General features: G+C 47.5%; 1 protein-coding gene across 2 annotated transcripts in view; it reads right to left on the bottom strand.

Moving 5' to 3' along the window:
- The window catches only part of MORN2 (MORN repeat containing 2), a 51,750-nt gene extending 26,842 nt beyond the window's left edge, over positions 1–24,908 (bottom strand). The window contains exons 1-2 of one of the 2 annotated variants that reach the window (XM_030194629.1): positions 24,792–24,908; positions 7,963–8,013 (exon numbers count right to left, since the gene is read on the bottom strand). The gene's annotated coding sequence lies outside the window, so the exon portion shown is untranslated. The remainder of the gene's footprint in view (positions 1–7,962; positions 8,014–24,791) is intronic. The other variant, XM_030194631.1, reaches the window with a different exon arrangement.
- Positions 24,909–26,494: the final 1,586 nt, after the last annotated feature.

The raw sequence follows: 26,494 nt of genomic DNA, 5'->3' as shown, positions 1-26,494 counted from the left end.
AGTATAAACGGAGCATCGCTTCTTTATCTTGCAAAAATACAAATGTAGCAATTACAGTTGCTCGTGTTTTAATTTCTTCTGTAGTTTGCTCTAAAAAGCCTGACAAATCCAGCCAATTTCTGTTTTATAAAATAATCTTTTCGTTTGTCTTATGGTATATTTATATTTTCTTTGAAGTTGTTTCCAGGCGTTAAGTGTGGTGTCGTCTTTCTTTTTATTTTCTTTGTAATTGCTTCCAGTTGTTGAATGTAAAGTCATCTTTTTTCTTATTCCAGGCGCATTCTAGTCTTCTAACTTGAGTTTTTAAATCTTTAAGTTCTTCATTAAACCATGGTATTGAATTTTTTCTATGTGAGGTTCTGGGTTGAAGTGGTGCTATGTGGTCTAGTATATTTCTGCATCTGTTGTCCCACTCATGAAGAAATTGGGTTGAGTCTGTTGGAGCTGTCCATTCATTATTATAGAGTTGTTGCCAGAATGTTGTTGGGTCTATTTTGCCTCTCGTGGTATAGGTCAGTTGTTCTGGTTTGTGTTGAGAATTTTTCATTCGCCAGTGAAGGGAGAGGCTTGCTTTATAGTGGTCAGACCATGGTATGGCCGTCCACTTTATGTATTTTAATGTGATATTTAGGTCTGGTGAGAATTTGTATGTGATGATGTCTAGTGCGTGTCTTTTAATATGGGTAGGTTGTATATTTGGCCATTATAGCTCCCAGACATGAAGGAAGTCTTTGCATTCAGCTACGTTTGTTAGGTTGTTATCCTCCAGGTGGAGGTTGATATCTCCTACGATGAGAAGGTTTTGGACAGAGACACATGTATTCGATACGAAGTCCATAAACTGAGTTTGGCAGTCTTGCCAGTTGCCTGGTGGTCTATAGAACAGGATGAGGTTTAGGTGCTCTTGTAAGGTTGGGTGATTGATTCTAACTGAGGCGATTTCCAATTGGGGAAGTATTCAGCTGTTGTTGTGACGGTGTATTGGGATTTGTATTTTATGTTTGAATTTGTTTATTAAAGAAAGAACAATACAATTTACAGGGCTATTTCCAAAAATACAACTGAAGGACTTTGCTATACAGTCAGTAGCCTCTAACAAGTTTTAACAGTTTTCTTTTATGCTGAGGTTCCCCCTCCCGCCCAACCAACCCCCCTCCCCCCCCCTCCCTACCCCAAGTTTCATTATGGATGTGAAGTCAGATTGTTACTAATCAGCCCTGCAGCTTATGCAATTATACAACATTCAGCTCATTTCTCAGCCAGAAAACCTGTTCATGTCTTCCAGTCAAGCTACTTCGGTTCCCCTTCATTGATCATCTCATATTGCTACTCCTAGTCACCTGGGTCTCTAGGATACTTAGGCCAATACTTCCTTGGCTTTTGGTTTATCTTCTACAGCTTATCACGAGACCCTATCAACTCCCCTTTCCTCGTCGCCGCACCAGGGCAAAACTATCCATTCAGCCGTTTAAGAATTCAAAATTCTACTTCTAGCTACCTCCGTTAAGGAGTCCCAAAAGGGGGCCCATGTCAGGCAAAATAACTCCCCTCTAGGTGAGGCCAGATCACCCACTGCTCTACGTTCTAAAGAGCATAAAAAGATCATTCTCGCTCGCCATTGAGACAAACTCGGCGAGTCTGGTGTAATCCATAGGTGTAAGATGACCTTCTTACCCAGTAAAACCGTTTTTTTTAGGAATGGGCGCAACCCCTTAGGTGGTTTTTGGGCCAAATGAAATTTATGGAATAGCAGTTGTGGCTTCTTCCGCCAAGTGATCTTCCACATTTCTGACACATGCTCAACCACCTGTGTCCAAAATCGGGTTATTCTGGGGCAAGTCCAGAACATGTGTCCAATCCTTGCTGGGGAGTGGCCACACTTCAGGCATCTGTCATCCTGACTCATGTGAGCCCTCCATGCTCTATGTGGGGAAAAAAACATTCGAGACAGGAATTTATATGCCGTCTCCTGCAGCGCCACACTCTCCGAAATTCTGGAGATGTCTAGAAAGCATGCCCTCAAATATTCAGCTTGAATGTTCACTGTCAGTTCTTTATTCCATTGTGCAGCCAGGTGTTCATAATCGTTCTCACCTAGTTGTTCCCGTATTTCCGAATGGTAATATTTTAATGGGACAGACCCCTGAGCATCCAAAGCCAAAAGAGACATCAGTCGGCTCCATATTTGGGGACTCAAATATGCGGGAGGAAGTGACCGTAAATAGTGTCGTAATTGAAAGGAGGCAAAGAAGTCTCTACTAAGGGGACCATATTCTCTATCTAATTCCTCCATGGATTTTAAAATACCTTCGTCTGAGTATAATTGGTAAATGTATCTTATACCACGTGTTTCCCAGTCTGAGAAGAGTCTGGTTGTGTTTCCCGGGGGGAATTGACTGTTGCCTCGTATCGGTAGTAGCGGTGTACAAGTCGCCAGAAAGCCAAACTTGCGGCCCAGCCAACGCCAAGTCTGTCTCAACGGAGACACCACTGATGTGAAATTTCTGGGTGTATTTACTGTCCCTGGAGCAGCATGTAACCAAGAACTGAAATGACGGGGGAAAAACACTTTGGTCTCCATGCTAGTACACGAGAAGTAACTCGTGTTACGAAACCAATCTGAAAGGTGTCGCATGTTACTGGCCACAGAGAAGAGCTTTAAGTTTAAAAGTCCCAACCCCCCTTTAACTCTGGGGAGATATAATTTAGAGATTGGTAATCTTGGTTTTTTCCCGTTCCATATATATTTGGTGACCACCCTTGTCAACATCAGGTCTTCCTTATGTTTCAAAAACAAGGGTAACACCTGCAAGACATAAACCCATTTTGGGACTAGGATCATGTTGTAGAGGGCTATCCGCCCCATCAAGGAGAGGGGCAGAGTTGACCACGTCTGCAACGTCTGTCTAGTTTTCAGCTTAAGAGGTTCTATGTTCAGTTTGTATAAAGAGTTCACGTCAGCTGTTAGCCATATGCCTAGGTACTTCAGTTTACCCTCCGCCCAAGATAACGGAAATTCACCCTCCCAAGCAGTGCGGGTCTGTATCTGAACTGGTAATGCCATGGATTTACTCATATTCAGAGAAAGACCCGAGTATGAGCCAAACTCTTCAAGAGTGCCAAATAAGTGGGATATAGAAGATTGAGGCCTTGTCAAGGTTAACAGCATGTCATCTGCAAACGCTAAAGTTTTAAGCTCTTGTGGTTGAAATCTAACCCCCCTTATATCTGGATCCCTTTGAATAGTGCACAATAGGGGTTCAAGGTATAACAAAAATAAGATTGGTGAAAGTGGGCAACCCTGCCTCGTGCCGCATGATATAGAAAAGGAGCTTGATCTCAAACCATTGACCAATAATGAAGCCTTTGGGTTTGCGTATAGAGTTTCCATAGCATTGAGTATCCACCCTTGAAGGCCAATGTATTTAAGAACGGAAAAGAGATAATCCCATCGAACCTTATCAAAAGCCTTTTCCGCGTCAAGGCTAACCAGCAACAGTGGTTCATTCTGGGTAAGACTCTGTGCGATAGCCAAACATGCCTTCCTTACATTGTGGCAAGGGTGCCTACCCCGTACAAACCCCACCTGACTCTCTCCCACTAAACTTGGCATCAAAGGGGACAGACGCTCAGAGAGGACTTTCGCTAGAATCTTGAGATCCACATTTATAAGTGATATAGGCCTGTATGAACTTGGGTTTTCTGGGGGTTTGCCTTCTTTTGGTATTAGGGTTATCAAGGCTTCATTTGATTCTCGCCTAAATTCCCCACATTCAATGGATTCATCAAAAAAATCCAGAAGTAGGCCACACATTTGTGGAAATAGCAACTGGTAATATTCAGCCCCAAACCCATCCGGGCCCGGGGCCGATCCTCGTTTTAGTGATTTCACTACTTTTTGCAACTCCTTGGCCTGTATGGGTATATTTAATTTCTCTAGTATCTCAGGGTTCAGGCGTGGCATTCCGGAATCTGCCAAGTAATCTTCTATGGGTGGGCCCAAAAGTGGTTCTGGGGCTGCGTATAGGTTTGTGTAATACTGTTCCAGTAACCGCACTACCTCCTCCGGGTTATTCACCTGTTTGCCTTCTACGTCTCGGAGTGTTGGTATAAACCTGTTCCCTCCCCAGGTTTTGTTAAGGCGAGCCAACAGTTTCCCAGACTTATTACCATGTTTATGGAAAGAGAAGGACCTATGAAAGAATTGTTTCTTTGTTTTCTCATGGATCATTGTATTCAGAGCTGCCAAGGAGGCTAGCATAACCTCCGTGGTCTCTTGTGAGGGGTGCGCTATGTGTGCCCGCTTCGTTGCTTGATATGCGGATTCTAAGTGTTTCACTCCCTGAGCCAGTCGCTTCGAACGGGCACACATATAGGCAATTATATCCCCTCGAATCACCGCTTTGGAAGTCTCCCAGAACAACCTCGCTTCGTTCATATGACCCCCATTAGTGTCTAAGAAGTGGGACCACCTTTGTTTCAGGTAATCTTGAAAATCCGTATCGTCTATCAGATATCTGGGAAACCTCCATACTTGATGGCGCAACCTAGTTACTCCCAACTCCAGTTCAATCCAGATCATTGCATGATCTGAAACCTCCATCACTCCTATCTCTGCACGTGGTATTTGGGGGAACAGAGTTGAGGATATCAGTATGTAGTCTATTCTAGACCATGAACTATGTGCTCTTGATAAGTGTGTGTAATCTTTAGATGTAGGATGCGTTAACCTCCATGGGTCTATGAGATCCAAGGCGGTAGTCAAATATCCCAATCCCTTTCCGGATCCATACGCTGAGCTTACCTGCGGCCCCGAGCGATCTTGTGACCCATCCATGACTTGGTTAAAATCCCCGGCAACTATCCATGGGGCGTGACCGTATTGGATTCCTAGCCGGACCATGTGTTGGAAAAAAGAATGGTCATATACATTAGGGCCATAGACATTAAGCAGAAAAACTTCCTGCCCCATTATATTTAATTGTAAGAGTATGTATCTGCCATCTTTATCTTTGCAAATTAGCTTTGATGTGCATTGCAAATGTTTATGTATTAGGATTGCCACTCCTCCTCTTTTACCACCGGAGGACGCAAAGTGACACTCTCCCACCCAGCGCTGTTTAAGCTTTTGATGCTCTGCGTCTGTTAATTTGGTTTCTTGAAGGCATGCTATTCCAGCCTGGTGGCGCTGCAACGCTGTCAAGAGTTTTGTGCGTTTTATGGGGGAAGAGATACCAGACACATTCCACGATATCAATCTGGGGGCTGGTAGCTTAGCCATCACCTAAATCAACCCGGTTACATAAATGGTGTAATTCTTGTTTTCTTAGGACCCCCGGGTGCCCAGCCTTCACCCAGCAGTCCTGTGCCTGCAACAACAATGGCCTTTGATTAGCTCTCCCTAGCCTCACATTCTTACCTACCCTGGCACGGCAACAGAGTGTACCCAATGTTTGCTCTCCCACAGGGCCTCGTTGTGGAAATGGCACCTGCTCCTTCCCACTGAACTCCATCACCCAATATAAAGAGCAATTAAGTTTGTATCTTTCCCCTATTCCCTCCCCTTCCCATAATACAGATCTTATCTCAGCTCGTCCCTTCCCTCCTTCTTCTCCCAACCCCCCCCCCCCTAGCCCAACCCTCTTCCCTACATTATTCCCCATTTAATCGTACCTAGGCCTCCTTCACCAGACGCAACCTGAAATAAGTCGCGCCTGGTGTGGGATCAATGGATGCCAGTAAAGCCCCACTCTCCGTCAAACCTAATTAACTTTAACAAATTTCCGAACTTCCCTCCACCCACTCCAAGCACTCAACCAACCAGGTAACACATCTCTTGTCTAGCTCGGTGTGTCTGCGAGCTAGGTGTCTCTGATGTACACCTTTTTATTGTTCCAGTCCTGGTTTTGGCTCTCAATTATCTGAGTGCTTCCAGTCTTACATATTGTGCCAATTCTCTCCAAAAAAGACTTGTCTGTTCAAACCAGTGTTACAACTGCTCAACAAAGTTCCAACAGATAACTTTTCATTCTCGAATGGTGTAATCCCACATATACTTGCGTGTTCCTCTGACCTCTCCATACAGACCCGCAGCAAAAGATGTCTTGGTCAGTCCGCTGGCCCTGTAACTTGTTTATTCAGCCATTCCGCAGCTACCTCTGGTTTAGTGAAGACTTTCCAAACCCCATTTTCCATTATTTTTAAAGTAGCTGGGTACTGCAACATAAATCTGTACTTCTTGTCCACCAGGCCTGTGCAAACTGTCGAGAATGCCCGTCGCTGCGCTGCCAGGGCCACCGAGTAATCCTGGAAAACGCGAATTAAAGCGCCATCATATTTAGTGGTATCTCTGCTCCCTTTGTATGTTCGTAAAACGGCAGCCTTCTGTGAGTAGTCATGAAATTTTGCTATGACTACCCTAGGGCGTTGCTCTCTCACTGGTCTAGGCCCCACTCGATGGACTCGCTCCAGTCGGATCGGTCTCCCTTCTCCCGCTTCAGGAAAGGTCGCCTGTAGCCAAGTTTCAAGCGTAGGTTTTAGATTGGCATCTGACAAGGATTCTGCGAAGCCCACAAAGCGAAGGTTGTCTCGCCTGGATCGGTTCTCCAAATCCTCTATTCTTTCTGAGTATTCGTGCACCATGCGGGTCAGGCGTTCCAGCTCACCAGAATGTTCCTGGTGCCCCTCCTCCACCTCAGCCACTCGGGCCTCCAGCTCCCCCGTGCGTCGCGAAAGCTCTGAGGTCACCGCCGCTATGCCCGCTATTTGTGTTGATAGTTGGTCAAATTGTGGAGCTAATGCCCGCACAACCGCCTCTGTGAGTTCCGGAATGAGCGCTTCTGCATTCTGGCAGGGGGGAGAAGGCGTCGGCGAAACCGGCGCCATATTGGATTCGCTAGCTCTTACTTTATCCTCCTTTTTCTTTCCACTTTTCGCCGTTTGAGCCATCAAAGATCTCGTAATATACTTGTCCGTATGATAAGAAAATGCTTTTGTGCAGTTTTAGGTGTTCTCAAGGGTGGAGGTCGCCGAGGAAGTTGATTTTCGAGCGAGGCTTTGAGCAGCTAGAGTGAAACACGTCCTCTGCCGCTTACTGCATCACGTGACCCCCCTGGGATTTGTATTTTAAATGTTATTTTTTTAGGGTGGGAGGGGGTTAGTGACCACTGGGGGAGTAAGGGAAGGTCATCCCCGATTCCCTCCGGTGGTCATCTGGTCATTTAGGCACATTTTTGTGGCTTGGTTGTATAAAAAAAAAAAGGTCCAAGTAAAGTCGTCCAAGTGTTCGTCAGGGACATCCTTCTTTTTTCCATTATTGGCCGAAGATGCCCATGTGTCAAGCATGCCCCAGTCTCACCTTCGTTATGCTTCCGACACGCCCCCGTGAACTTTTGTCGTCCCCGCGATGGAAAGCAGTTGAGGACGCCCAAAATCAGCTTTCAGTTATTCCGATTTGGGCGACCCTTTGAGAAGGACGCCCATCTTCCGTTTTGTGTCGAAAGATGGGCGCCCTTCTCTTTCGAAAATAAGCCTGATAATGTTCCATTACATATTGTGTTGTTTTTGAATATTTTTACTGCTGTAATTGTCTATTGCTCATGTTTGATCTATTCTTACTGTACACCACCTTGAGTGAATTCCTTCAAAAAGGCGGTAAATAAATCCTAATAAACAAATAAATAATGCTGACACACAGCCTATTCACTTTAAATGGGCTGCGTCGACATTGCTGTGCGGGAGTATAGCAGGGGAGTAAATAAAAGATGGTGAAGCCTCTCCTCAAGTGCCACACACAGATCTCTGCTTTCACGATTAAAAAATGCTTGTTCAATATAAGCCAGAGGTACTGTATGTGAATATGTGTTGCTGCTTTATCAAAAATGGAAATTAATTTACAGTGGGTGATGATATATTACTTTAGAAAATAAACTTATGAAAAATGAATTTCACAAAGCTTCTTACCATACTTATCTCCATTTGGAAATACAAATGATATTTGAAAAACTTCCGGAGCTGTTTAAAAGAAAATATTATATTTTTAGAATTTACAGTTGGGTAATTTTTTCCAATTGCTAACTTGTTATTTTTACAAAGACTATGAGGCATATTTTCAAAGTACTTAGCCTTCCAAAGTTCCATAGGTTTCTATGGAACTTTGGAAGGCTAAATGCTTTGAAAATATGCCTCTATATATACTTGACCAATTACAATAAAATTTGGGATATATCATCCTGAATAAATTTGCAATAAACCTACACTCATGTCAGCCACCACACCTAAATGATGTCACTACCACCTAGCGATTATCCTCATGATACACGCAGATACTATTTTGCTTTAAACATAAACAGTTACATGGTTTTCAGTCAGGAGGATCTGATCTTTATTCAAAATTTGAATCTGGAGAATGGTTATGGTTCTCAGACCGGTGCAACAGTTTCCAGAAAAAAATGTGGAAGAGGGTAAGCGTAGAATATGTTTTGAAGAAATTGTGAGAAATAGGCTCAACTGATTGCCAGTCAGGAAGTAGTAGGACCTAATCAGTTCACAGTGAAGAAAACATTGTGACAGTTAAAGAACCAGGCAGTGGAGTTTTGTCATTTAGGTGTGGTAGCCAGCGTGAGTATAGGCTTATTGCAAATTTATCCAGGATTATTTATCCCTAAGTTTATTGAAATTGGTTGTTTTGACAGAGTTATGCAGAAAATAAGCTTTGTATAGTTTTTCTTGAAAGAGAGGGAGAGAAAGAGTGAGAGTGTGTGTGTGCACTGATAGTTTGTTCTGTCATTTTAGCCACATTAACCAGCAGCAAGGATGATCCTGATATTTTTTGCCTCCCCCTCTTCTTTCTCCTTTACCCTTTGAGTAGAGAGGTGTGGTAGCCGTGTTAGTCCACTTTTAAAGGTAATCAATAGAAATAAAACAACATAAAACATGGAAATGAAAATAAGATACCTTTTTTATTGGACACTAGTAAAAAAGGCCCGTTTCTGACACATATGAAACGGGCGCTAGCAAGGTTGTCCTCGGAGTGTGTTTGTTTGGGAGAGTGTATGTGAGAGTGAGTGTGTGTGAGAGAGAGTGAAAGTGAAAGTGCGAGTGTGTGTGTGTGTGTGTAAGAGAGAGAGAGAGTGTGGGTGTGAGTGTATGTGTGAGAATGAGAGTGTGTGCAAGTGCGTCTGTGAGACAGTGTGATTGTGAGTGTGTTTCACACAGATTCAGTGTGTGTGTGACAGAGAGTGTGTGTGATACTGAGATGCTCTGTGAGACTGAGTGTATGAAACCAAGCGAGTGTGTGAGTGATTGTGTGACTGTCAGATGAGTGTGTGTGTGTTTGTGGCGTGGGTTCATGAAGCACTTTCAGAAGAGAGAGTGAGTGTGTGTGTTTTGGGGGGGGAGGTTTGAGGTAGCAGGGCCAAATGATAGTGAGTGTGTGTGTGTGGGGGGGGGGGGGGGGTTAGGGACGGCTGCCAGATTATTAAGTGAGTGTGTGTGTGGGTGGGGCAGGGGTTTCAGGAAGCGCTGCCAGATGAGTGACAGAGTGAGTGTGTGTGTGTACGGGGTTTTAGGATGCGCTGCCAGATGTGAGAGAGTGGTTTGGGGGGGAGGGGGGTTCAGGAAGCGCTGCCGAAGTTAGAGAGAGAGTGTGTGTGTGTGTGTTGTAGGGGTGTCGGGGTGTGTGTGTTTGGGGTTTCAGCAGGGAAGAAGAGGGGTTTGGGGGTTGGTTATGGAAGCGCTGGCAGTTGATGAGTGTGTGTGTGAGGGTGTGTTTATTGTGCGTTTCCACATGAGAGAGTGTGTGTGTGGTGGGGTTCAGGAAGCGCTGCCAGATGAGAGAGTCAGTGTGTGTGTGTGTGTGTTTGAGGGGCGGGGGGGTTCAGGAACTGTTGCAAAATGAGAGTATGAGTGTGTGTGGGGGGGGCAGGGGTTTCAGGAAGCGCTGCCAGATTAGAGAGTGAGTGAGTGTGTGTGTGTCTGTTGGGGGGGGGGGGCGTTGAGGAGTTGTGGCCAATTGAGAGTAAGTGGTTTTTTTTTGGGTGGTGGGTTCTGGGACCGCTGCCAGATGAGTGATTGATTGTGTGTGGGGGGTGGGGGCTGGGGTTTCATGGAGCAGTGCCTGTTGTGAGAGTGTGTGTGTGTGTTTTTTCTTTCATTTTGGGTGGGGGATTGTATTGTGTTGAATTTCGAAGGAAGCGGAGGCTGCTTTCTGGGGTTGTTTGTTGTGTTCCGTCTCCGCTTCCTCCGCGTGATGCACCCGCCGCTGCTGCACGTTGCTCCCCCCTCCCGCCGCCATTCCAGCCTACCGTGTCTTAGTTTTGCTGGTGGGATACCCAAAATCCCGCCAGCAGAAGTCCTTTGTCGTGGGCTCTGCTGAGTCCCGCTCGATGTTCTGCATCTAGGCTGTGCAGGGCGGGGTTATGTGCGTCTTACGTCGTGCATGACGTCAGACGCACATAAGCCCTGCCTGCAGATCACGCCGGACGTGTTCTTGTGGGGTTTCGGGTTCCCCGGCGGCAAAGCTACACGTCGGTGGGTGGGTAGAGGTGGGGGTTCCTTCATGTGGATTGTGTTGCGTGGTTTTTTTTTTGCAGGATTTTCGTGGGTGGCCTTGGGGGGGGGCGCGGGTGTGTTTGTTGCACCTGCAGCATGTGTTGGTTGGGTTTTTTTTCCTTTTTTTGCGGTTTGTCGTGTGTGGCTTTGTGGGGGCGTGCGGTGCGGGGGGTGGGTGTTGCACATCCTGGGGGAGGAGTAGGGAAACACGCTCCGCGTGTTTCCCTACTGCTCCCCCTTCTTGTTTGTTTTTCCTTGACTTTTTTTTATTTTTAAACGCTCCCTGAAGGTTCTTTTTGCTAAGGTTCTGAACTCACGTCATGACGTTTGACGTGAGGGCGGGGCTCCAAGTCATAGTGGGATGGCTTCACCACCATGAAGATACGAACCCTTGTGCTGTGAGTTCAGAAACCTTTGTCCTCAGAACGTTCAGGGTGCGTTTTATTATAGTAGATAAGTTAATACATTTCTTGATTAGCTTTCGAAGGTTGCCCTTCTTCATCAGATCGGAAATAATCAAATGTTGGTAGATCACAGATGCGAGACGCTTATTGTAGCCTCTCTGGTCTATAATGCTTTACGCATTTTTTAACACAACTAGTTCTCTGGAGAGATTTAATACATCTGATGTAAAAATAGGGAAAGATAACCGATGTTGTGAGAAGACTCCTGACGCAGGCCTTGCCGGCCGAAACACAGCTGTGTTGAGTCCTGTTCTCCCCTATTTTATATATCTGTTATGATTAATAAATATTTTTAATCTTCACCATCGGAGTATCATCTTCATTTTTCACCATTTTTGTTTTCCTCATTTTTTAAAGTCATCTTCGCTGTTTTGTGTATTATAATGTGCTAGAAAAACCAGATCTTTGTTAAGTCCTGTCTGGTGGGTGTCAAAATATTTAATCATTCTGACTTCAAAGGTCTTATGTTCCTGTATTGTTTTAAAGTTCCCTTTTAAGATTCTTACCATGAAGTCACTGGTACAGTGTTTTGGTTTTGTAAAGTGCTGCCCCACAGGCGTGATATCTTTATTAGTACTGGCATTTTTCATATAGTGTCTATGTACATTAAATCTTCTTTAGCATCTGACTGGTTTCTCCAACGTAGCAGCCTTCGTTGCATTTTTTACACTGAATGATATATACCACATTGGAGGATGAGCATATGAAAGATTCCTTAATGTTGAATATTTTTCCTTTGTGAATGATCGTGGGGTCCTGCGAAATGTTTTGGCATAGTTTGCAGCTGGATATATTGCACAAAGAAGGGAAATCTGCTAACCTTTGTAGCAACTATAGGCCAATGGAGAAATTATGTCCTACCTGATAATTTTCTTTCCTTTAGACGCACCTGCAAGAATTGGTTGACCCGCTTGAGGTTCAGAACCGGCTGGTAGGCATCCTCCTTCTGCTTGGGCTCCAAAAAATAAATGGAGTAATGGGCTAAACACTGTTCTTCTGGGGGCACCAGTACCACAGCCCCCAGCTCCCGCACATTTTGCAGCGTGGATTGAATAGCCACCCTTTTGGTGGAGTTGCCACACGGGGATTCCAAGAAAAAATCTGCGATGGGAGACTTGAATTCTAACTTGTAGCCTTCTTGAATAACGTCAAGAACCCACTAATCCGTTGTTGCGTCCCTCACCTGCACCTCCGGTCAGCTCCTCGCTTCCCCGCTAGGGAGTGGGAATGTCGGTCATGCGGCCTCGGCCGGCATCAGACGCCACGCTCCTTCCTTTGGGGGCCAGGGCTGTCGGGACGCCTAGATGTGGGGTCCATCTCGGGTAGCGGTGGCTGCGGGAGCGTCGGCCATTTTGGCGACCAGCGTCCCGAATGGAGGTCTTCTCTTCCGGGTGCGGAGCCGGGGAACTCTGGCCACACCTTCTGCGCCTGGATTGTGTGATGGCCGGGAAGGTCCGCCCTTGACTGTTGGCTGGCCAATCGGGCTCCTTCCAGCCTGCTGAAGGTGTTTCTCTGCCAGCTGACTCGCAACGCTCCCGATGGGAGGGGTATTTAAGGAGCAGCTCTTCCCTTTAACCTTGCTTTGGCTTCTACTCTTGTAGACTTGCCTGCGCGTCCTGGTGACCTCTTGTCGCTACCTTCTGCTTGTCCTGATTCGACTTTGCCTTGAACCTGACTACTGCTTTGCTTGCCGCCAGCCCGAGACTTTGCTTTGTACCCGACTACTGCTTCACTTGCCGCCAGCTCAAGAGACTTTGCCTTGAACCTGACTACTGCTTCGCTTGCCGCCAGCCCAAGAGACGTTTGCCTCGAACCTGACTACTGCTTGCTGGCCGCCTGCTGGTTCCTAGACCCATTCCTGTATTGCCTACCTAGCTCTCCGAGCCCCTGCACCACCTACGGCCCTCAGCCTGGGGGCTCAACTCCCGGGGAACGGCGGTCGCCGCAGGTGAAGACTTGGGGTGATTCGGCTGTCCCATGGAGGGCCAGGGCTATCATCTCTCCAACCCTCCAGCAGGACCCAAGGGCTCACGAGACTCTTAGGCGAGACATCCATGGTGAAGTAGGATCACTCCTCTAGAAACAGGGATAGCCGCCCCCCAATTGGTGTCGGGGGGTGGCCCAGTGTCCCGTCATTGAGAGGGACGGGCATTGGTAGAGGTACAGCTAGAGGAAGCCAAGATCCTCTTATCGGTCCGAAAGGACTGCCTGGCCTGAAATCTAGACTGCTGAGACCCAGACTGTCACCCCGGACAATACCGGCGTGTGTCCCAGAACCGAGCACGAGAAGAACTTGAGCGTGAGGAAGCTTTTGGCCCAGATCCTTTACTAACTTCTCAAGGTCCTCCCTGAACAACAGCTTGTCTTTAAAAGGTAGCTTCACAAGGTGCTGTTTGGATGCCAAGTCCGCTGCCCAGTGACGGAGCCATAAGAAACGTCTGGCCATAACTGCTAGGGACATCTGCTTCGCCGATGTTCGAAGAACATCATAGAGAGAGTTTGCCAGATATGCCAAACTAGTTTCCACATCTGGCAGAAGAGCTTCTGGGGAAGACTCAATGCCCAGTAAGGCATCTGCAAACTGCTAGACCTAGCTGAGACAGGCCTGAGCGGCATAAGAACTACAGACAGCTGCCTGCAGAGAGAGAGAGCAGCCACCTCAAAAAACAGCTTGAGCGACGCTTCCAACTTCCGATCTTGGACATCCTTTAAAGCCACCCGTCACCAGAGCATCAACAGCCAGCAACTGGAGCCTCTCCAGCTCCGCTGGAATCAAAGGATAAAGTCTGGCCATAGCCTCTGCTACCCGCAAGGGAGCAGCGGTCATGTCCCACTGCGCCTCATTTCCTTCATGGCCTCATGCATGGGGAAAGCCCTAGGCATCCGCCTACAGCTTGCCATTTTTTTTATTAGCAGAGGCAGCTGCAGGAACACCTGGAGAGGAAATATCAAGAGCCTGCAGGGCCTTAGTAATAAAAGAAGCAAGCTCTTCCTTGTGAAAAATGCAGACTGCCGTGGGGTCGTCCGCTTCCTCCAGCCGAACCGAAGCTCCCCCTCCTCAATGTCCAGCTCAGCCTGAGTGGAAAGACCAGCCTGAGAGCTCTCACCTTCAGAGAACTGTGGGGACAGTGGCACCATCGATTCTGCATCTGACAGAGATGCTCAATGCCGCCGCTTCGGTACCGGAACCCCCGAAGGCTGCACTAAAAAAAGTGGGGAGACAGCCCCCTGTGTCTCCAAAATAGATGCACTGGATCCCCGGCCTAATTGCCTCAAGAGATAGACCCTGTGTAACAGCAAAGTAAAGTCGGGAGAGAAGGGCTTCATGATACTACCCCCATCATCTGTTCCACATGGGTCCGGTCCACTAACGACCACAGCTGCGTAGGAGGAAAATCCAGAGAGGATGTTGTAAGCAGGGACCTCTAAGTGCAGCCAAGGATAGAACAATCTCCTCCAGCCACAGGCTCCCGGTCCAGTCAAGAAATAAATGTCCACCAGCAACTTCAATCTTAAGGACTTTATTCCATGTAGGTTTCTAGTGTTATGTCTGTGCTTTCCTCGCCCTCTGGTGGTCAGAACGGGTGGCTGATATGGACCATCACCCGTTCCAGATTTCTGCTTAGTCCGGTCCGGATCTTCCAGGCTGCCAGGTTTTCTTGTGTTGTTTGAGCCTGCATAGTACCCGTATCTGCCTGGTGATTGCAGCAGCTGAGCCTCAACTGCTTCTGGGCTTATTAGCCATCTTGAAATGTTTCTGCTTTGCCTTTGCATCGCCTTAGGCCCTGGCACATGGGTGCTTGTGCACTTCTGCCTGAGAGACTTTGTCTGAACCTGATTCTGTTTTTGCTGGTTTCCTGCCTTTTGAACCTTGCCTGATCCTGGACTTTGCTTTGCTTGCCACCTGCCTTTTGACCCTTTGCTTGGACCTGGACTTTGCTTTGCTTGCCGCCTGCCTTTTGAACTTTTGCCTGAACCTGGACTTTGCTTTGCTTGCCGCCTGCCTTTTGAACCTTTGCCTGGACCTGTCTTCTGCTTGCTGGCTGACTGCCTAGAGACCTAGCCTGGATTTGCTGGTACATCTGTTCTGCCTTGCTTCTGGTGTGGGGTGGTTTTGCCTGCCACTGCCGCTCCTCGGCAGTGGCCCAAGGGCTCACAAACCCAGTTCCTGTTTAATAAACGTGACAGAATGCAAAGGCCATGAGCTCGGCAGGATCACCCTATCTGCTAGGCTTCTGGCCTAGAACTTCTGCCCTTGTTTCCCTGGTGAAGTTCGGTTCTGGCTCTATTATTGTTCCTGATCTTTTCATGACTGGAGGAATATCTTGGGAAACTTTTGGCTGATCCACTCATGAAGAAACTGCCTGAAGCTTCAGCAGAGAGGAAGCGTATCAGGCAGCTTGGGCTTGTGGAAAACCCTGTTTCAGCCATTGATCCTAGGACCCCGCTTTGGAAATATCGCCACCTACTTCTCTCTGACCCCGCTCTGCGGGATACTCGGGAAGCTGCCATCGAAAGAAAGCGTCTTGCGAATCCTGAGGTCCAGGCGTACAATCAGTCCATCCTGAGGGACGCTCTCAGCCGAATTGCTCCGGAGTTCAAGTTCCAGCCCTGGCCAAGCCGCTGAGTCCTTGCTGAGTTCCAGTTCCAGGCAAGCCCTGAGTCCTGTTCAAGAAGCGCTCCCACTCAAGCCTCGGAGTCCAGTCCACGGGACGCTTCTAACCGAGCCTCCAATCCCAGGTCAAGTGGCGCTCCCACTCAAGCCTCGGAGTCCAGTCCGAGTGAAGCTTCTGACCGAGCCTCCAATTCCAGTTCGGGTGGCACTTCGAACAGAGCCTCCAAGCCTCAGTCAAGTGATGCTTCCACTCAAGCCTCGGAATCCAGTCCGAGTCGCACTTCGAACCGAGCCTCTGATGCCAATCCAAGTGACACTTCCAGTCAAGCCTCTGAGACCAGTTTGAGTGGCGCTTCTAACTGAGCCTTTGATTCCCGTTCAAGTGGCACTCCTAGCTGAGCCTTTGCTGAGTTCGAGTTCCAGCCCAGATGATGCTGAGTTCATTCCGGGTGTGAGTTCCAGCCAAGATGAGACTGATCCTGCCCTGAGTTCCAGCCAAGATGTTCCAGAGTCTGCACTGAATTCCAGCCAAGTGCTTGAGCCTGCTCTGAGTCCCTGCCCAGAGCCTGAGTCTGTTTTGAGTTTCAGCCCAGATGAGCCTGAGTCTGCTCTGAGATCCTGCCAAGTGCCGGAGTCTGCTCTGAGTTCCAGTCAAGCTTCTGAGCCTGCCCTGAGTTCCAGCCAAGCTTCTGAGCCTGCCCTGAGTTCCAGCCAAGATGTGCCTGAGCCTGCTCTGAGTTCCAGCCAAGTGCCTGAGCCTGCTCTGAGTTCCTGCCCAGTGCCTGAGTCTGTTTTGAGTTCCAGTCCAGAGGACGCTGAGTCCGCTCTGAGTTCGAGTTCCAGCCAAGCTGTGCCTGAATCTGCTTCGAGGTCCAGTCCTGAGAGCGGTCCGAGGGCTGGCGCTGATGCCTGTCCGGATGCCTGTCCGGATGCCAATCTTGACTGTGGTTCAAGCTCCAGCCAAGCTACCCCTGCTTACTGGACACTGATTTCAACGCCACTTTTTTAGGCATCATATATAGAATCTCCTCCTAAACGCTTTCATAAAATTACCTTTGCTATCTTAGGGGTGGTAGCGTTTTTAGCTTGCGGTAGAAATCAGTTAGCAGTAAACACTGAGATGTCCATTATATTCCTATGGAAGTCTTGGCATTTACCGCCAGCTGATTTCTATCGCTAGCTTAAAACGCTACCGTGGTTTAGTAAAATACCCCCTCAGGGATCCTTTCACAAAGCTGTGCTAGTGAATCCCATGAGGCAAATGTGACAAAGCCCATCCAATTCCTATGGGCTTCGTTGCATTTGCCATGCCGGAATAGCTAATGCGGCTTTGTAAAAGAAGCCCTTGCGGGCACTTTTACTAAGCTGTGGTAAAAAGTGGCCTGTGCTAGTTTGGGCACATGAAACTGGCATGTACTGGGCCATTTTTTACTGCAGCAGGTAACATAGAGGTGTATTTTCAAAGCACTTAGACTTACAAAGTTCCATAGTAACCTATGGAACTTTGTAAGTCTAACTGCTTTGAAAATTAGCCTGATAGTAACATAGTAAATGGGCAGTAAGTGGCTGTGTGCTAATATTAAAAGTAGTGCGTGTTATTTACTGCCTGAGCCCTTACTGCCACCACCTATTTACTTGGCGGTAAAGGCTCAGGCGCTACTCGTGTGATAATCAGGCAGTGTGCGGCAATGTGGCTGCACTGCCAGTTACTACGGGGAATGCCCCCTGTGGTAGAAAATAGAAAATTATTTTCTACTGTGGGAAACTGCATGCGCCAACTTCGGGGCTACCACCAGGCCCCCCTACTACTCTGGCAGTAGGGTTGATTTGGCACATGCTACCTGCACGGTAGCCCTACCACAGCTTAGTAAAAGGGCTCCTTAATTATTTGATCATTGATATATTCTCAGTAGCTCATTGTTCTGTTATAATAGTGTCTCACTGGATGGTGCAGAGCTGACAGGAGTTCCATAATTTAAAAAAAAGAAATTCTCACCTTACATAGTTTAATAAATATCATTAGCTAACTGGTTAGGATAATTCTGGGGCTAAAAGAAGATATCAATTTTTTTTGTCTTAAAATCAGCAATATTACGCTGCCTGACTTCATGAATGTAACCCTATGGGTTAAATTTTAAAAGATTGCCTGGCTCCTTCTAGATCTGGTGTAGAGACAGTGAGCAGCAGTGCAGTGAAACTGAGAAGTCTGTGTGCATGCACTGAGTGTTCTGCATTCTGATGGAACTTTCAGGAGAGTGACAAACAGCCAGTGTTGCCAGGTGGGCGGTTTTCCGCGACCTGCCGCAGGAAATTTTTGCCCGCGGCGGGTTGCGGTTTTTTGGGCTTCTTTTTTGTTTTTTGGCCGGTTTTTTTGGCGGTTTTTACGGCCGCGGGGGGCGGGGTTAGTGACGTTTTGGGCGGGGCTGATGACGGGGGAGGCGGGGGCCGATGACGTGGGAGGCGGGGCCGATGACGGCGGGGGCGGGGTTGATGACGGCGGGGGTGATGACGCGGGGGTGGGGGTGTCGGGGGCGGGGTTTGAGTTTGGGCGGGTTTTGGGCTGGATTTAGGCTGGTTTGGGTGGGAAAAAAATTTTCCACCTGGCAACCTTGCAAACAGCTCAGGCTGGCAGTTGGGAGAGAGCTCTATTTGTGAGAACATGTTACTAGGAAAAGACTGGAAGAAAGTTGATGCTGGAGATCATCACCTGAAAGAAAAGGCGCCCACCGTTCAAGAGAGCCAGAGAGAGAAAACAAAGAGAGCAGCTAAGTGACTGAAACTATTTTAAAAAGTGCACATAAGAGAAAATAGTAAAGGAAACCTGAACAATAAGTGACGGATAACTAAAAGAAGGAAAAAAAAAAGAGTAGAGGAAAACTTACATGTTGGGATCCTTGGGGGTCTCCGGGGGTCTGAGGGACAGGAGAGGGGAGACTTTGAAGAGTCTGGTGTTTTGCGGAATGTACCTAAATGATTTACGTAACTAATATTTATACTTGTCTGAGGATGCTCTCAATGTTTCTAGAGACTAAACTGATTTGTGTTGCAAACCTGTAATTGAAATACATATGTTGAACTTCCGGTGATGCCTCTGATCTGAGTGGACGTCTTGCGTCTGAGCTCCGCTCCCCACGCTTTAAATCCCCTATCTTTGTCTTGGAAAAACCCCCGTAACCGTCACAAGAAAAGCGGAGAGGCGTCTGTTCCTGGTGGGCATTACGGAGAGAGAGGAGAGGAAAGAGCCCAGATTGAGCGGGAGAGCGGTGTTATGCCCGTGAAGCCACAATGACAGGGCAAGCAGCGCATGGTCACAGCAAGCCCCAAAATGGCGGACAAGTCGGAGACCGTGGGGACATTAATGCTGCCGAGCAGAGCGATACAAGAAATCACACAACAAATCACTGCGAGCCTGGATGACAAATTAACCAAACTACAGGCTTCAGTGGATTTTATCAAAGACTCGATGGAACGCCAAACCGCTGGACTGCAGCAGGCGGAAGATAGAATTTCCCGCCAAGAACACCGGTCAGAGGAGCTGCAGGCTCGAGTACAGGCCTTGGAAGCACGACAGGCCCAACTGAGTCAACAGACTGATGATCAGGAGAACCGCGGTAGGCGAAATAACATAAGATTCATAGGCCTACCTGAAATTGTTAAAGATGCGGAGTTGAGAAACCTGATTGAAAAATGGTTACCTGACCAGCTGGGGCTAACTTCGGCGGACACGAAACTGATGGTCGAGAGAGTGCATAGAGTAGGAGTGGAGCGCGAGAAGGACACGCGCCCGAGGCCAGTGATCGCACGCATCCTTAATTATGCTGATAAGGAGCAGATTTTACAAGCGTACCGCAATAAAAGAGAGTTGGACTATGAGGGACGTCTCCTACTGTTTCAAGACTTCTCGGCTAAGGTGACGGAGCAGCGCAAGAAAATGAGCCCCCATTGCAAGAGACTCTTTGAGAAAGGGGTGCGTTTCGCTCTTCTCTTCCCGGCGAAAGTCCGGATCCTCCATGAAAACAAAACGCTGTTTTTTACAGATCCAAGCGAACTGAATGCCTTCGTCAGTCACCTACCCTGAGGTGTTTAAGGGAAATTTGTTGTACAGGCACGGACTGAAGGATTACGATTACAACTGCCTGCGTTGGCAGGCTAGTAAGTACTTGGGATCTAGCAGTGGAAAGATGTGTGTGGAGGGGGGAAAGGGAAAAAAAAAACTTTAAAAATGGGGGACTTTGAAAAGCATGGACTTTATATGGACTTGCAGCATATAAATGGGGGCTCATGATTTTGAGGAAGAAAGGGGGGGGGTGAAGTTAGCCCATGTTTGTTTTTCAGCATTTTAGATTTGATATTTGATAGTTAGACAAAATGTAAAGTTATACAGTTTGCAAACGGGTTGAACATAGGCTTAGAGAGAGGGGATCTCTTTTTTTTTGTTGTTGCAGATAAACTTATAGCTGGGGAGTGGAGGGGGAAGCTACAGGACGGTGGTTCGTGGGTCTTGGGAGGGAACATGGTGCCTGGTGGAGGGCTTGTACGGGGAGGGGGGAAAGACGGAAGGGGTGGGGGGAGTGGATGCGTGTATGGTAGTGTGTGGGATACGAGGGGGAGGGAACTGGGAGTGGATGGTGTATATGAGGAAGACAAGATGGGGTGGGGGGGGGGGGTCAGAGGGATCCGCATCACATGAGGCCTAGGGCTGGAGATAAGACACAGGGGGTAGTAAGGGAAAACACATGGCGTTCTCGCAGGCTTGGCTGGGAGGCCAGCGAGAATCTAATCATAGTAGTGAGTGCTAGCAAATACATATGCTTCGAATATGGTTAATTTAAAAATCATCACTCTCAACGTAGATGGGATTCACTCCCCCGTCAAAAGGACTAAGTTACTTGCATGGCTTGCTAGGGAGGGGGGTGAGATTGTTTACCTGCAAGAGACGCACTTGTCAGTGACAGAACACCAAAAACTCCGCAGGGGATGGGTAGGAGACTTGGGATACTCGTCCTATAATGCAAGACAGAGAGGAGTGGCTATTTTGATCCACAAAAAACTGCCCTTCAATATACACAAAACGGTATCCGATAAAGAGGGGAGGTATGTTTTGGTCATGGGGGAGCTCTGGGGGCAAAAACTCTTACTTTGTAATGTCTATGGGCCCAATGTATATTCACATAAGTTCTTTTCTGACCTGGTGGCCAAGGTGATAGCATACTTTGAGTATCAATTGATTATGGGAGGTGATTTCAATATTGTAGTGGACCCTTCTATTGATCGCAAGCCAGCACAGTGTAAGGGTGGGAACTGGGACCACAAGGGCATGAATTTTGTATCCACTCAATTGGGGCTGATGGATATTTGGAGGCTCCTTAACCCACAGGAAGAGGAATTTACATTTTATTCCCATCCTCACGGGGTCTACTCTAGACTGGATTATCTTTTGGTAGACCTCTCCTTAATGGCTAAGATCTCAGGGTCGCATATATAAGAAGCCATACACTGAGTGACCATCAGGCGGTGGAGGCGACCATTTCATGGTGTTCAGAGCCGAATGAGCTGGTGTGGAAGTTCTCCCCCTCGTTAAGTAACGACAGGGAATTTCACACATACTTGCGGGCTAAATGGGTGGAATACCAACAACACAACCAGACACCAGACGTGACCTCAGGAACATACCGGGAGGCTTCTAAGGCAGTCATGAGAGGTCACATTATTGCATATATGGCGGGGAAAAAGAAGAAGAGGGAAGCAGAGCTTTTGCGCCTCTCCCAAGAATATCATTAACTTCGCCGAGCGCATATTCGTCATATGACTGAGGCACATAACCTAGCCATGAAACAGGTCAAAAGACAATTAGATGAGATTCTGATGCAGCGGGCTGAATGGGATATATATTTCCAGAGGTTTAGACTCTTCAAATGGGGGAACAAAGCGGGTAAGCTGCTTGCTAACTTGGTGAGGCCCCCACGAAAGAGACAGACTACCGCTCTTATTAAGGATGAGAAGGGGAAATCGTATACTATAGAGTTGGAGATTAAAAAGCAGTTTGTAAAATTCTACAGTTCCCTGTATCAAGCTAGAGAGTTCGATCAACTTAAGTGTGAGGAATTCCTTCAGGGTCTGAGGATACCGAGCCTTACGGGGCAACAGCAGGCCCATTTGAATGCCCCTATTTCAGAGGAGGAGGTTAGGATGGGCATTGGAGCTATGAAGCTGACAAAGGCCCCGGGGCCCGATGGTTTCGGACCCGAGTATTACCATATTGTGGCTGACTTGGTGGCGGCCCCGCTGAGGGCCTGGTTTAACGATCTAGTTGAGGCAGGAGAGTCTATGCAATACAACACAGCCCACGTAGTATTGTTACTAAAACCAGGAAAAGACGCAGCTGCGGTGGGGTCTTATAGGCATATTTCATTACTGAACCAGGATGCCAAGCTTCTAGCGGCTATATTAGCACGGCGCCTGAATCAGGTGATCCCCACCCTGGTCCATGAGGATCAGGTGGGCTTCGTTCCAGGGAGGCATGCATCTATGAACATCATGCAGGCCTTAATGGCCATCCACGAGCGTAAAGGGAAAGGCGGGGTGGCAGCTATTGTGGGCTTAGACATGGAAAAGGCCTTTGATAGCATCTCGTGGCAACACTTGTTCGGCACATTGGGGCAGTTTGGCATCTCTGGGGCTTATTTTGCATGGATAAAGGCTCTTTATACATGCCCAATCCATGCCCCACCGCCCGGCTACTGATAAATGGCCAGCTCACGGAAAATTTCCCAATACAACGGGGGACACAGCAGGGGTGCCTGCTCTTGCCACTCCTTTTCTTGTTAGCTATAGAACCTCTGGCTATAAAGACATGTAACAGCGACACGATCCGAGGACTATGGGTGGGGGGCCGGGAGCTACGCCTGAACCTCTTCGCTGATGACATATTATTATATGTAGCTAATGCGCCTGGGATCTTGAATCGGTGCTTGCTATAGTCTGGGAGTTCTGGGATATATTGGGATTGAAAGTTAATTATACTAAATCGGAATTGTTACCATTGTCAGAGGGGCAGGGGATCCAGGAGATGGCGAGACTCCCCATAAGGCCGGTAGAAGGGGCAATGAGATACCTGGGTGTCTTCCTCAGTACTAAAAGATCCACTTTTTATAGACGGAATGTAGTAGAGGCCTTGGAAAGGATTAAGATACTATGTGATAGATGGAAGGACCTGCCCCTCTCACTGACAAAGATGGTGTTATTACCCAAGATTCTATACACGTTGCAGGCGGCACCGATCTGGGTCCTCAGGTGGGAAGAACGTTTGTTCCGATCAACTATCCGGTCATTTATTTGGCGGGGGAAGGGGGCTAGGATAAGTTACTTGAAGCTATCATATAATAAATCTGGGGGAGGATTGGGACTGCCAGATCTCCACCGGTATAATGCAGCAGCGTTGATGTGCCTTATCTATGAGAGAATGGCAGTGGGGGAGGGCTCTCGTTTTTTACCAAGAGAAGTCCTGGAGGATTGGAGTCATCCCTGGACCTTCCTTAACCTACTGCATATGGGCTCAAACACTGACATTCGTATATCCCGTAAACTTGAGTTTTTAAGACCTCTGAGGAAAGCCTGGATGTGGTGGAGGGGGCAGCAGGGGTGCTCCCCGGATGACTCACCATACTTGAGTATACTGGGTAATGCTGCGTTTCCGGCGGGCATGGGCCTTTCTACATTCTCCAAATGGGCAGACTCAAGGTGTAGGATCTTGGGGCAATTCTTTGAGGATGGGTCGTAGGACTTTATGACTTTCCACCAAGTTAAAAACCAGTGGAACATCCCAAACACTAACCTACTGCAGTATTTACAGGTCAGGCATTATTGGTCCTCTATCAAGATGCAATATGGGAACAAGTGGATGTGGGGGCCTCTAGATAAAATTCTGTTGCACATTCCCACCAAGGCCAACAGTCTATCTACGTGGTATAAGATTATAATGGTGTATGGACAGAAAGGGGGCTTGGAGGGATTAGTAACCCGCTGGATTGAAGAGGGGGGTATCAGATATACGGAGCAGGAGTTTGGACAACTCTTTGCCACCCTATATCGGATGGTCAAGGCAGCTGATCTACAAGAAACCCAGTATAAGATTCTCCACAGAGCATATATATCTAGAGCAAAAGGGGCAATCATTGGTTTATGGGCAGATGACAGGTGTAACAAGTGTGGGACAGGTAGGGGAACCTTCCTCCATACTTTTTTGGAATGCTCAGCTCTGACACTGTGGAATGAAGCGTTTCGGATACTCAGTGCTGTGCTACTCCGACCACTGGAGTGGGACTATGCGACCCTCTTATTGGGGGACCAATATTTACTGATGGCACAAGGCCTTCGACACCCACAACGTTGATTTGTATATGTCTCCTTGCTGCTGGTCCGGAAAACGATATTGCACTTCTGGGTATCTCCAGAGCCAGTGCCCGGGGAGGCCTGGAGGACAAAAATAAGGGAAGGGGCAAACATGAGGTACAGATCTACCGGGGCTCCCCTAGGTTGACCAATCGCCAATATGCCTACCTGTGGGCCTCTTGTCTAAATACTCTTGGATAAGGTCTTTGCGGATGGGGGAGGGGAGGGTGGGTGGGGGAAGAGGGGTACGAGTAGAAGGGTGTATGGAGTACGAAAGTTGGGATGTGATGTATATGAGTGATGAGTGAGTATGGATGGGGCGGGGGGATGAAAATAAAAGACACTCGATGCGGGATGCATTTCACCAATAGGAATGTTTCTATACGTTTTGTGGAATTCTGTACTGATAATGATTTGTCAAGTGTGTTATGACATGTTTTTCTTCTGCGAGTGTATTGCGCACTGAGGAACTTAAAAATAAAATAAAATAAAAAAAAGAAAAACATATGTTAAATTTGCAAGTTGGTAAAATTTCATTAGCATTAAAATATAATTCAAATAATAAAAAAATATTTTCTTTTTATTGTTAAACTCCCTGGTTGGTGTTGAGTCATTTTGGGGAAACACTGTGACATATTGGGTACCATCATTGTAATACCTTGCTCTGCCACCAGGGGGTTTACATGACTATGTCAAGAAACGGAGATACCTCTATTAAATCAGGATGGGGGGGGGGGGGGGATGAACAGCTGCTTCTTCCTTCCACTCACCTGTCACTGATACTGCCTCTGTCGGGCTCCGAGACCCCGAATCAGTCGTACTGGGTCGGGACATCTTGGAAGTTCAATTGCAACCCCAACGTCTTCTTCGGCCACCCGATGCTAAGCTGTTGCCATGGTGTCGCACGACCCGGAACTTAAAAATGTGATAGCGGCGAGTTGGCTTTATAGCAGCCAATGGGAAGGGAGAAAGGCAGGCAGCTCAGGAAGAAAGGTAAGACCGAGGGATATGTTGATAGGATAACTATGTAGCATGGAGAATTGTAGTTCTTGTGTGAGGTGTTGAGAGAACAGTACTCCTAAGCTCTTGCTTGACAGAGTCAGGCACTTTTCCTGTGTTCCGTTGGAGCCCTTTCTTGAGCGCAACGCAAGGAGAGAACTAGCGGGATTGGCTCAAGGGTATCTGACGCCGCAGGCCTAGGCAAGCATGTCCCCCCCCCCCCCCCCCCCGCGTATAGTCCAGCAACTAGCATCTCCCTGTCGCCCTGCCCCAATGCCCTCTTTTTCTTTCCTTTCACCGACCCTGTCTCCTATGTCCAGCATCTTTCCTACATCAATCTTTGTCTTTTGCCCACCACCCCACTTATGCCTGGCCGCCCTGAAGTTCTGTGAAACATCATGCAGTACATAGCGCTTCTGAGGGAACTGGACACATAGTAGGTTAGATGCTGCTTAGCAGTGATTCAGGGCAGCGAGGACACGAACTCTAGTGCCCTAGGCGGACGCTTAATTTGCCTAATAGTAGGATCTGCCCTGAACGCTAGTTTAGAACAGGGCAGAGCAGGTGGGGGGAAGAGTGGTTGGGAGGCGAGGATAGGGGAGGGCAGACTTTTTTATACGGTCTGTGCCAGAGCAGGTGATGGAAGGCAGGACAGGTGGTTGGGAGGCAGGAAAAACTGCTGGGCAGACTTATACGGTCTGTGCCCTGAGAAAGACAGGTACAAATCAAGGTAAGGTATACACATGAGTTTATCTTGGGCAGACTGGATGGACCGTGCAGGTCTTTTTCTGCCGTCATCTACTATGTTACTATGTTTGTTAACCGGGGAAGGACCCACTTTTTGCTGTCACATGCCCTCAGCTTTTTATTTTATTTTTGAATGGTTATATTTGTTGTTTTTTTTTTTTTGCTGCATTTATTTTGTGTGATAGGTTGTGGCCGTTTTAGTTGTGTGTGGATATGGCACAGTAGGTTTGCTATGAATGCATGTGTTGGTGTGTTTTTTTTTTTTTACATTTCTTTCCATGGTAGAGGGGGCTGGGGGGTTATTTCAGTTGCTCGTTTTCTATTTGTGATTTATAAACAACTGTTCTACAGAATATTGTTCCTTTTTATACTTTATTAAAAAGATTAAAATATAAAATATTATTATTAACATTTGTATAGTGCTACCAGACGCACGCAGCGCTGAACACCTGACACAGAGAGACAGTGTCTGCTCGATAGAGCTTACAATCTAAAAATACAGACAAGACAAGGGCGAGGAATGTACAGGGTGAGAAGGAACAAGGATAGGGGAATTGAGTAGTGGTTAGGAGCCAAAAGCAGTGGTGAAAAGGTGGGTTTTCAGCATAGATTTGAAAACAGACAGAGATGGAGCTAGGCGTACAAGCTCAGGAAGTCTATTCCAGGCATAAGGCGCCGCAAGGGAAAAGGAACGAAGCCTGGAATTAGCAGTGGAGGAGAAGGGGGA

The sequence above is a fragment of the Microcaecilia unicolor genome, chromosome 3 (assembly GCF_901765095.1).
Source record: "Microcaecilia unicolor chromosome 3, aMicUni1.1, whole genome shotgun sequence".
NCBI lineage: Eukaryota > Metazoa > Chordata > Amphibia > Gymnophiona > Siphonopidae > Microcaecilia > Microcaecilia unicolor.
This window is presented reverse-complemented; position numbering and strand designations above follow the sequence as displayed.